The sequence below is a fragment of the Cupressus sempervirens genome, chromosome 1, assembly GCF_028749045.1.
Source record: "Cupressus sempervirens isolate cs-2001-9-10 chromosome 1, ASM2874904v1, whole genome shotgun sequence".
Classification (NCBI taxonomy): Eukaryota; Viridiplantae; Streptophyta; class Pinopsida; order Cupressales; family Cupressaceae; genus Cupressus; species Cupressus sempervirens.
Window position 1 is genome coordinate 835,608,289 of NC_143118.1, and position 12,893 is coordinate 835,621,181.

Below are 12,893 nucleotides of genomic sequence, written 5' to 3' on the forward strand. Positions count from 1 at the left end.
ATGTGAACAAGTGTCATAAAAGAGAGCTCAATTGAAGCTTAAGTTGTGATAGCTAAATTGTAATCTTTAATAGGCTTTTGGACAAAGAGGAACAAGAATTAGAGCTTGTATGATAATGGAGATCTTAAAAAAACAAACAAACAAAAAACTTAAGAGTGTTCTATCCAAGTTAAAATCTTTAGTAGAATTTTAGAAGGGGCAATATGAAAAAATCATAAACTGGTGCATTGTTTGAGCCAAAAAAATTAATAGATCTTCCAAAGACCAAATCCTAAACACAGTAATGCCTCTACCATTAATGACCATACATTTCTTCTTTGCTCTAAAATTGATACCTAAGTTGACACAAAAACTTCTAGTTGGTAAAGCTCTGGTAGAAGAGCAAGATACCTGAGTATTCACTTGAGCCATTCCTACTGATAATAATACAAAGAAATATTTCCAGTGGATTTTGTCCAATTGGTTTTTAATCTGTACATCTCTTTTAAATCTACAGCAGTGTAAAGTTAACTATATTAATTTGATTATGGTAAGGGGTCTTTAATATTAACTAAAATTAATAATATTATTAGTTTAAACAAAGATTTTTAATGTACACTTTAGATAAAGTTTGTATCCCGTTTGAAGATGATGCTTGTTGTTTTCATATAGTTTTTCTTCATTATGGTGTAACACAACAATTTTCTACTAGGAGCATAAAAATCATGCAAGTTACACTTAAAAACATTATGTTGAGATCTGATGTAATTTTAATATATGATAATACTAAAAAAATTAAAATATTTATGTAGTGCATGTTCTGACTAATAATTTTTCAATAATATCCATTGTACATTTAACTGGTAATTGGAAAATAAATAGAAATATGGCATTACTATAGTCATAGCAAGAAGAGCGAGTGATAAAGTTACAAAATTTTCTCTGATTGGTTTTATTTTATCAAAAAGGAGTTGTAAGAGAGAAATATATGCTTTTGAATTTTCTGCCTTATATGATAGCACTTTTGAAGCAACCACTACTTAGATGGTACCTTACTTTCCATAACTCTAAGGTTAAAAAAATAAAAATAAACATTCAAATTCAACCCTTTATACACAATATATGGTTTTCATTCAATGTAATTGGTTATGATAAATTCTTATCCATGTAACCAACAAATATATTGTGGAGATTGCAGTTTTGATATAACCAAGCATTAATATTTAACCCTTATAGAACACCTACCTTTGAGTCATGAGAAGAGAACATTTGTGTCAAACATTTCTCATTGGAGGATACTACATATGTGAATTACGGTGTAGGTTTGCGTTAAATTTTTAGCCTGCGTTTGTTTCTCAGTGGCGGTGATTTTTTTCTCTTTTTCTATATGTAGAGCATATGTGGTTCAGTCTAGTGATTCAACCTATTTTATTTTGATCTTACATGTTGGTAATTTGGGGTTCAAAAAGGCACAACTCATAAGCAGTCCCTCTGGAAGAGAATCAAATTCAGAATCTATGGAAAGCAAAGCCCATAACTCAAACCAAATCATCTACACTTATGAACTCTAGTTTCTTTAGCCACACCAAAGCTCTTGAATGTCATTTTATTTCCTATTTATTTTTTCTCTTATGTAATCTAAAAATACTAAGGAATTATGCCCAAATAATGGCTACAAGTATAATTGGTACTTTGATGATAAAATTGAAAGTATCCTCAAGATTGTGAGCTCCACTAAGAATGTTGACCAAGAACACATAGTGATTGGTTTTCAGCACAATGCAATAGGAGTTACTCATAATATTTAAGTATGTATAGCCCTCATCCCCTAGACCTAGATGGTCACATGCAAACAAAATAGGTGTGAAGTTGACATGGTCAGGATATGTTCTAGAGTGCTTCATTTTTCAGAGAGTTTGGGAGCATTATTACAAAACCTATTTTGTCCATTTCTTGTAACCATGGTATTTCATGATATGACATATTTTTGAGGTATTTTAAGTCAAACATTTCACATGCCCTATGTATGTTTCCACATTTTGCATACATGCCTATCAAGGCATTAGTAACTACAACATTTTTAAATAAATCCATTTTTTTAATGAATCAATTTGTATCCACACTTGAAAGATCCTATTTTAAGTTGGTTGGTAAGATGTTGGTGAAGGTTTTGAAGCTTTTGTTAACATGTATAAACAATATTTTGTAAGACCCATTTTGTGCATATCCTACAACAATGGCATTCCATGAGATGGCATCTCTTTAAGGAAGTTTGTCAAACATTTCACTTGCTTTGAGTTTGATGGCATCTCTTTAAGGAATTTTGTTAAACATTTCATGTGATTTGAGTTTTCTTCCACTTTTTTTGCATACATGTCTATTAGGGAATTTACAATTACAACATCTAACAGAAATACACTTTTGATTGTGCTTTGATGGAGATTCATATCTAGTTTTAAAGCTTCCATTTTGGATAGGCTGTTAGGATGCTTACAAAGGTTGTAAAGTATAGGATTACATCAGACAATAGCATTGATGAAAGGTTTCTATATTCTTTTCAATGAATCCATTTTGTACATATCCTGCAATCATTGAATTCCATAGAACCACATCCCTCTAGAAATGTTTTTCAAATATTTCACATGACTTGTGTATCATTCCACATTTTGCATACATGTCTATGAGGGTCTTGCAAAATTTAACATCTTATGTAAATCTTCTTGCAATCATGTCACAATGGGGGTATATTCCTTTTTCTAGAGCTTCCAATCCAACATAGTTGGGTGTAGGTTGGCATTTGCTTAAAAGTTTCCAATGCATTTTGAAAAAATATAATTTGTGCATGTTTTGCATTCGTCAAAGTCCACGAGAATACATTTTATTGAAGAATTTCATCAAATAATCCACATGCTTTGTGCATGATTCTACATTTCAAGCTTACTTCCCACTATGATATCTAAATATATTCCACATTTAATTATGTTTTGATGGATGACTGCATTATTTTCTAAAGCTCTGATTTGAACACAGGATAGGAGAATGCTTGCATAGGTTGAGGAGTTTGGCTTTTCTCCAACTATTTGCATTTGATTAAAACCTAGTAAAGCCTTTTCAAAAAAACCACTTTGTGTGTATCTTAAAAAAAGGCATGAACATTAGGAAGAGCACTTTTCACCCAAAAAAAAAACAAGAAACTGCATACTTCCCCATGGCTGTCTCCATCTCATTTATGCTTATTGTAAGTTTTTATTCTCTTCTTCCCTCATCTTGTATTTGATCCATTATGCTCCAATAGATGTTCTTCCCATGCATCTCATGCTCTACCTCAATTCTAAATTACCTTCAATGTGTCCATCTTAATGAGTATAATGATAAATGGAATAAACTATTGCGCAAGTGGTTTGGCATATCCTACGACAATCATGTCAATCCCATGGTCTTTATTAACACATGTGATTTCTCAAATTACTACAATCATATATCTAAGAGCCTATGTCAACTTTATTTTCTCACATCACTTAGCATGCAGAAACATCAGCCACTATCATTCCTCCCTGTTAGGAAATTTCTATTACATTTACTAATTTGATTTTCCTTATAATAAACTTGCTGGGATGATTCTATTCTTTCCTTGTTTACTCAAACACCTTACATTGTTCAATTTGTAGGTATCTTTTAATTTCTATATCATTCATCAATCTCCTCTTTGTATGAGCTTCTTTCAACCTACCTATTTCTACATTCAAGTTTGACAGAAGAACATAAGTTATGGCATTCTTCGGCCCATCTCAAAAAGAAGACTTTCTATAAATAATCCCAACTATATATTTGTATGCAATCTTCACATTGAGGAAACATGTCCATTGGCATTTTGATGATAAAGTTTACAGTTTCCTCAAGATATCCATCTTGGCTAAGAAGGTCAAGCATGCATACATAGTGCTTGGTTTTAGGCATAATGCAATAAGAGCCACTCATGTTATTGAAGTATTTAAAGCCTTCATCCACTAAACTTGTGTGACTACATGTAAACAAAACCCATGTGAAGCTTGCATAGTAAGATTATGTTCCTCAATGTTTCATTTTTCATAGAGTTTGAAAGCATCATATAAAAATCCATTATGTGCATATCTTGTAACAATGGCATTCCATCTGCTGACATATTTTTGAAGCATTTTTTCAAGCAGTTCACATGCCCTGTGTATGTATCTACATTTTTCACACATGTTTAGCAAGGCATTGGTAACAAAAACATCATAGGAAAATCCACTTTTTATAGATTGATGTATTTATATACTCTGTTATAAAGCTTATAATTTTGCACAGGCTGGTAGGATGTTGGAAAAGGTTGCAGATTCATACTTTACATTTGCTAATAACATTTCCTTAAAGATATAGAATACCTTTTCAAGAGATCCATTTTGTGTGTATTCTACAACCTTGGTATTCTATGAGATGGTACCTCTATTTGGTAGTCTATCGAACACTTCATGATTTGAGTATGTTTCCATAATTTCCATACAAGTTAAATAGGGATTTTATATAGTTATAAAATTTAACAATTTTCACAGTGCTGGTAGGATGCTGGCAAAGGTTGTAGAGTCAGACATTACATTTTCCAATAGCATTTGTTTAAATGTATACAATGCCTTTTCAAGAGATCCATTTTGTGCATATCCTGCAACCCTGGTGTTCTATGAGATGGCATTTTTTTTGGCAGTCTATCAAACACTTCATACTTTGATCATGCTACCACAATTTCCATACATGTCAATTAGGGATTTTATAGTTATAAAATCTAAGAAATATCTACATTTCATTATACTTTGATGGAAATCCATGTCGAATCCTAAGGCATTCATTTTTTTCATAGAATGTTAGGTTGTGAAATATGGCATTAACTATGCCAATAGCATTTGATTAAAGGTTTCTAATTTTCTATACCCTTTTTAACCAACCCACATTGTGCATATCCTATAGCCATTGAATTCCATGAGACCACATCCCTTTCAAGTATTTTGTTAAACAATTTAGATGACCTTTGTATCCTTCAATATTTTACATACACGTCTATCAAAACATTGGTAACTATGACATCTAACCAAAATATTTTTTCAAAAATTTTGATGGCAGTTCATGTGTGTTCTAAAGGCCCCATTTTGGCATAGGTTGGGAGGAGGCTAGAAAAGGTTATGGAGTCTTACTTTACCCCTTGACAGTTGCATATGCTTAGAAGTTTCTAAGACTTTTTGAATAAATCCATTTTGTGCATATCCTGCAATCATCTCAATTGATGAGACTACATATCATCGAGGCATTTTTCAAACAATTCACATGCCTTTACATGCTTCTCAATTTTACCAACATGTTTACCAATGCACTTCCAACTAGAATATCTAAACAAATCTCACTCTTATTTATGTTTTGATGGACAACTATAACTAGTTCCAAAGAACTAATTCGAGCACGGGTTGGGAGAATATTGGGAAAGGTTGAGAAGGCTTGAATAAAATCTTGTAAGGCTTTTTTAGAAAATCCATTTTGTGAATATCCTCCAATCATTGCAATCTATTAGAGTACAATTGATGCTTGAATGTTGCCTTCACATATTATCTTTGGTGTTGTGGTTGTAATGTTTTTTGAAGTTCCCTTACATATGACATTGATGTGAGTATTTTTATCATTGTTACATGTTTTCCTAATAGCACGGGCTATGAGAATACTTTGTTGTATTCATTTCTTAGATAGTAAAATCTGCATGCTCGGGTATTTGATTATAGTAGCATGTTCTTCCTTACTATCTCATGGTTTTGATGATTATTAAACTTCTTTATGAAAGTTATTGAAGGTGTGGCAACATTTATATAAAACTAACATCACTATTATGGAAAAGTAATATGTATTCACATATTACAGCAAGTTACATGTGTTTTTGGAATAAATAACTGCATATTATCATTTTAAAACATTGGGAAGATTGAAAGTTTCTTTTTGGTTGTTTGGTTTGCCTTCTTATGAGTTCAAACACAATATCTTGGTGTCTTGTAATGGAGATACCATGAATCAGCAATTCCTATTGTTACAAAGAATAACATAGTGAATTGGCAATTTATGGATGTGGCAGAGGTAAGTGAAGGAGTTGCATGAATGTTTAAGGGCTTCTTTCAATTAGAGGATACTAAAGAACCATTTGGGAGAGAAGGAAAGGCAGTCTATTGGAGTGTAGGAACCAGTCATGGTGGTCAGCAAAGAAACTTTCAACAATACAAGGGTTTAATAGTTTAAAGATCTTCTCAATCATTGGGAACCTAAACACCAGTAGTTTGAAAGATCTTAATAAGGTAATGAAGTATTCAAGATCATTTGGTACAGTTATTTGGGATTGTTGAGAGTTGTAGCTTGAGTGAGGGTTGTATGCCAAATAGCATAGACTAGGGTCTTTGAGTGATATGTCTTGAGGAACTAGTTACAACCTAAGGTTTTGGAATTTGAAAGAATTCAATAATGGATATTTGATTCTATTTTTAGTAATGATAGATGTTTTAAGATTTTGAGTTCTTACCCTACATTCCATGGTAGGTTATAAGGGAGAGTCTCATAGTAAGAGTTTGTGTTGGCGTTTTGAACCCCAAAATAGTATGTAGAACCTATTAATGGTTGAAATCACTTAGTTGGCGTTGCCCCACTTTTTACCATATTCCAATTTTGCAAAGTGGAGGATTTAACTCATATTTTATTTAGGTTGGTCGAGTCAATTGGGCCTTCCTTCCTCAAGTGTTAAGTTTCTCCATCGGGTTTCCATCTTTTTCCTTTTCCTGCATTATATAGCCGAGTGGGTATTCCTTATTGTCATGAGTAATGTGGGTAGTCTAGATCCTTACTTGATGGAGATTCTTGAATAATGCTACCTCAAATGAATTTACTTGTAGCTCATTTGATCCGAGTATAAAGAAAGTTGAACTAGCAAAAAATCAAGTTTCTTCTTCTCCTTAGCGGGTTTCCGTACCCCGAAGGTGAAACTTCGCAAAGATCTATAAATGCTATTTGTAGGCTGAAATAAGGAAATGTGAGTCATAATATGGATGGATCATTCAAGTATTATCATTTTTTCATAGTGGGAATCACTCGGAACTCACCAGGATGATCAGAATAAGCATCGGTGGAAAACTTAGAAATAGCTTCTCCTTTGGCGGGTTTCGAACCAAGAAGTAAGTTTTTCGAAAAGGCCTAAATAGAAGGGTAAAGTTACTAGTGGGCCCCATTTTTTGCTTGCAAAGCCCTTTTTATGCTTTTCGAAAGCTTATAGTAAAGTGCTTAAGGCAGAAAAGATAAAACAAAAGCGTAAGTGGAAAAATGGAAATCGCCTTCTCTATTGCAGGTTTTCTACCCTTGAGAGCAATTTTTCACATCTAATCAAAAATCACTACAAGAAGCATGGTAAGTGTTTGAATTGATCACAAGATGTGTTTGGGATAGAAATGGAAGCAAATTAGTTAAATTTTTAATGATATTTTGAGCGAAATCTAGCCAAGCGAATTTTTCCCCAGGGAATACTCTATTCTTTTTTTTTTGAAACTGGGTGAAAACATAAAGGTAAGTCAGTAATAAAGGAGAGTTACCGTTGGGCCAACGAAAACTGTGAAATGACAAGGAGAAATCTGTTAGAACCCTTACATTTACTAATTCAATGAATTTATCCTTAAATTCACTCGTGTGGCGCGGATTTTGGAATTTAACAGGCAAATTAAGGGTACTTATATAAAGAAGAACCCAATAGAATTTTAAATCACTACTTTACTGTTATATTGTTATATTGAATAGTGCTTCCAAAAAAATTCAAAGTTTAGGGTTCATTTTTTATTATTATCACAATTGTTGAATTTCTATCATACTATATCAAGCAAGATGGCATCAAGATTCTCTGGTTTTGATGGGTTGGGTAGAATCAAGTCAACATGGCAGAGTATCTCTGATACTTCACTACGTTTCTTTGATATGCAATATTTTTAGAGAAGGTTGAGAATTGAGTCGATTCACCCTATAACGGAGAAACTCTGAGGAAGTGGATTGGTGGAGGCAACTAGGTTTCCTATCGCAATACAAGCTCTAGAGCTAATTGTGGAATGTATCAATCATTACAACACGGACACCAAGCAGATCCTATTGCCTGATCAAATGGTATTGATTTTAATTGATAGGCAAGCGGTGGTGAACTATCTATAGATTCTGAAATGAGAGGAGTTCTCTGAGCTAACAATCGGAGGAGCCATGTCCAAATTCTCCCTGAGTAAGATGGTGTGGTGGAAGGAGATCATGAAGTCCTAGTTCCAAAATCCAAGGGGAGGAAAGAGTAAGGTCCCTAAAACCCTGTTTGGCACGGATCTTAAGCCCAAAATTGTGGATATTTTGGTCCTCTTGCATTGACTAAAAGGTGAGGTAGAAGCACTCAATTTTATAGAACAATACTTCTTTATTGTGCAAATTATCTGCACAGACACATAGTATGTTGACTGGGCATATGAAGTTAATGAACATATTTTGAGGGCTCTCAATGCAGTCAAGTTTTATAATTCATTTTATATGTCATATTTCTTGATATATATGTTGGCTTCCCTAAAATTGTGGCTGGGACTCCCCAAAATAGAGAATTTTCTTGAAAATGTAAAAAGCTATGAGTTTTATCCATGGTTGCAGTTATAGAATAGCTATGAGGATTATATCTGAGTTAATGATGCATTCAGCATGAGAATCTGCAAGGAACTCCAAGGGTTTCTGGAGCAGAGGTTCAGCCTAGAAGCAATGGCGGTCATCAACCAGTTTGGCTGTTATTTCATTCAATTCTCATCTTTCTCTTATTTGCGTCTTGCAACGTTTGATGGATTTCCCCTAAAGCTGCCTAGATATCCAGATGATATGATCATGCTCATTGAGATTTTTAGGCAAGCAATCCAAGTAAATGTGTTGAGTGCCAGTTTGAGAAAGAAGGGGTATGAATTCCCCATAAAAGTTGGAGCTTATAGTTGTAAATCCAGACCTGATGCGAAGAACATACTCAAAGCGTTTGAGAAAAAATACAGACTAGAGGAGTATGAAGTGGTAAGGCCCATGTTTGATCCAAATGGGTATGCTAGAGATGTGCTTCAAATTGGAAGCATCATCAAACATGTAACTACTATAGAAGATTACTGGGCTGATTGCAGAGATGAGCAAGAGAGTCGGGACCGTGCCTTTGCTAAACTCGCAGTAGATCAAATAAAGACCTATGGCATTGACTTCGATGTGGAAGGGATAGAAGATGATGGGAAAAATATATATAGTAATACATATTTAACCAAATTGAGAAACATTCCAATCAGCTCCGAGCCATGTGTAAATATAGAAGAAGATATTGATGCTATGATGGCCCGGATCATCAAGAGAATCGAGAAATGGGTTGAGTGGATAGTGAAAAAGAGTCAAAGCAAGAGCAAGACTACTCAAGCTTCTCCAACCGCTACTATTCCCACTTCCTCTCAAAGTGCCACACCCAGTGTTACAACTTTGGCTGCTCAAGGGTTGACTCAATTTGCAAGAGGAGGTGATCAACCCTCGAAGAAGAATATTTCAATAGCTCCAACTTGCCAAAGAGGTTCTCTACCAGTGATTGGAGCTCAAGTTGGTACTAAAGAAAAAGGGATAGAAGAGCTAAAAGATGGAATCACCGCTCCAAACTCACCTCCTCACACCACTCCAACTCCATCTCCACATGCTACCCCAATTCCATCTCCCTGTGTTACCCCAGTTTCATCTCCTCATCATAGCCCTACTCTATTTGCAGGTGCTTCTCTTTTGAAGCCAACTAGTTCTCCCATCCAGATAGTAGAGATTGGAGATGATAAGAGCAGCAGAAGAGAGTCCACTGAATCTAATGAAGCTACAAAGAGAACTCAAGAAGAAGAGAATGTCTTAGGTTCATCTCGACTTCTCTCAAGATCCGAAGAACCCCTTCTCTGCAACAACAGTAGCAGTGACTCCAGCAAAGAGGAAAATGTTCAGCATAGAATCACTTGGAGTGGCTTCTAAGGTGATTGGTACAGAGTCTTGGCTTGAAGACACCTTAGAAAGAAAAATAAAGAGGAAAGATGAAAGTGTTCCTACAAAGGATGTTGTGTCTCAAGCGGTACGCTCTGGGTCGGCCATAGTAAAAACTAAGAAGCATAAAAGTTTGTCCATACTTGGGTAGGATCTAGAGACCAAACATTTGACTATGGAGATTGCAAAACCAAATAAAGCAGGGTGGATTGAGGATATGACTTCTGAAGACTTCACTCTGCATTCAATTGATCTTGGAGAGGCTAGGCATGATACAAAAATTGGTTTATGGAGATCAGGCAATGAGATAATAGAAGGTCAGTTAAAAAGCCTCAAATTATCAAAGATTAAGATGAAAGTTGAGATAGAAGAACTCAAAAGATTCATCAGGTAGCCAGTTGTTCCATTGGCAACTATTACAGGTGTGCCTGCTACTAAAAATCCTACATCAAAGGAAGTGCAAGCTTTCATCTCACAGCTTTAGAAAGATAGACATTTTGGTCAGATTGGGAAAGAGTGGATTGATAAACTCAATGTAGATGGAGTTGCTCTGATTGATCAAATTGGGAATGTTATCCTCTGATTAGAGACTAAGAAAGATAATATCGTGTCTAATCAACACACTTTGACCACGAAAAAAAATATATGTGATGAGTGTATTTCTCTCCTAAAAATGATTATCTAGATGAAGGCAAAGGAGGCAGTTGAAGTAAAAATTCTGAAGAAAGGAACTGAACCCCTATTTGAATGGCTCCAGGGTATGCAATTCAAGCTAGAGATGATTCAAGAAGCTGAAAAAGGACTCAAGGAAATAGTAGATAAACTGAAGAGAACTCAAGATAGGGCATTTGAGCTGATGAAAGGATTACACACTGATCCACAAACTAGTGGTCAAGGGAGATCCCTTATTGGAGTGGAGATAATGAAGAACAAATTCTCCATTTATTTAAGTAACCTATCAGGAATGGCTTCAAGCGTTCAAAACAGAGTGATAGGGCTACAGACACTAGGTGGATGCATACACGTAGCTGCTGAAGAATTGATAGGACATCTAAATTCTGTGAAAGAGTTGGCTCGAGAACATTCAAAATGGCTCTTAAGATTCACTAATGTACACATGCATAGTCATGAGGAATTAGTTCCCATTATAGTTGCCGCTAAGGCATATATGGTGAAAGTTGAAAAGGGGAAGAAGTCTAAATGATTTGATGATGTCTCCTTTTCACTTTCTTTTGCAGCTTCTACCAATTTTGTAAGTTTTGTAATATGACAAACTAGCATCTTGCCATTTGTCTCCTCAGAAGATGAACGGATTAAAATTCCTATTGTAATGGTCATCTCTCAAAATCTATATGTATGAAGTTGAATGATTGATGAAAGGTCGACAAAATTTTGGTGTGAAGTACTATTTGTTGCAGAGACAATTGAATGGTGTTTTATTTCAATCATTTTTCATTCTAGTACGTATTGTGATTAGTTAGTATTTTCTTTCTGTATTACAGAGAATTAAGGAAGAATAGAGTTTCATTTCCCCTATTTTCCAGAATACAAATGAATGTAATAAGTATTGTTATAATTCATTTGACAAAAGGATTCTATTAGTTTTTCTTGATTCATCATTTGTAATTCAGATTTGAGTTTGACTTAGTTTAGCATCAGTTGATTATGCAAATGGATATATGGATTCATGAGATGTGTGGGTACATGAATCTATTTTAGTATTGAGAGGTTATTATCTACCTGAGTTGGATTTAATTTAGGTCTCACTTGGTTATTCAACTACTGTTCTCGAGTTAAGAACATACCACAAAGTAGTTTAGGAAGAAAACAAAATTCATTGCAAATTTGTTTTAGGGAGCTCTACCTATCAATTCAAAGGAAAGCTAAATTATTCATAAGAGGCTTTCCAACTATTTGTGAGAAAATATTGTTCTTAATTGGGTAATAAAGAGTAATAATATAAAAGAACAATCTATTTACCAATAGTTGGCTAAGAGTTAAGCCTTTTGGAAGCTTATGGGGATATGGTATCAATAAAGATCTTGGAGGGTGTAAGGTGATGGATGTGTTGATAGATGTTTTAAAGAGTATGAGTTCTTACCCTAAATTGTCCATTTGCTATTAGCACATGCACATAAGTGTGACCCACAATCAAAGGGTAGCATTGTCCTATTTTTGTCCATCATTAAAACAATGATGGTGATCCATGTATCTTTAGGAACAACAAACTTTTGATCTTTGCTAAGTGGTGCAGGGGCCCTAGGTCCTAAATAAGGTGGTCAAAAACCAAGGAGAATATTGAAGGTCAATAAGTGTCCAAGATGACACAAGATAGCTTAGGCATTCTTATTATGCATATAGGCAAGTTGATTTCATGTTATAAAAAGACCTGTGGTACAGCTTGAGTCCCTACCTTAGAGAGCATGATAGTTTTTAGTAAGTTTGCGAGTTAGCAATTGTCATCATCCTTTTACTCTAATTAAATCATGGTGATTAATTTTGGATTTTGAAGCCTCGATGTTGCTTTTTGCAACTCAAATGGAGTATTTAAGTTATTCTTAAATTTTCATCCAAGTTACCAATTTGGGTTCCAATTTTGGTACATGGGTTCAATAATTTTTTCCCCTTTGGTATAGGTTTGAGTTTATTCATACATACACATATTGCAAATATGTATAGACATATAGAGGGAAAGGGTTGAATTTTGGGCATAGGCTAGTAGTATTACTTCAGTGGTATAAGATTTGGTTATCATGCTTTCTTATGTTTCTTTTGAGCAGAAGAGAGCAGAGATATTTGCAGAAATAGAGAAAGTGGTAGTCCCCAAAAGTTGCAGACTAATT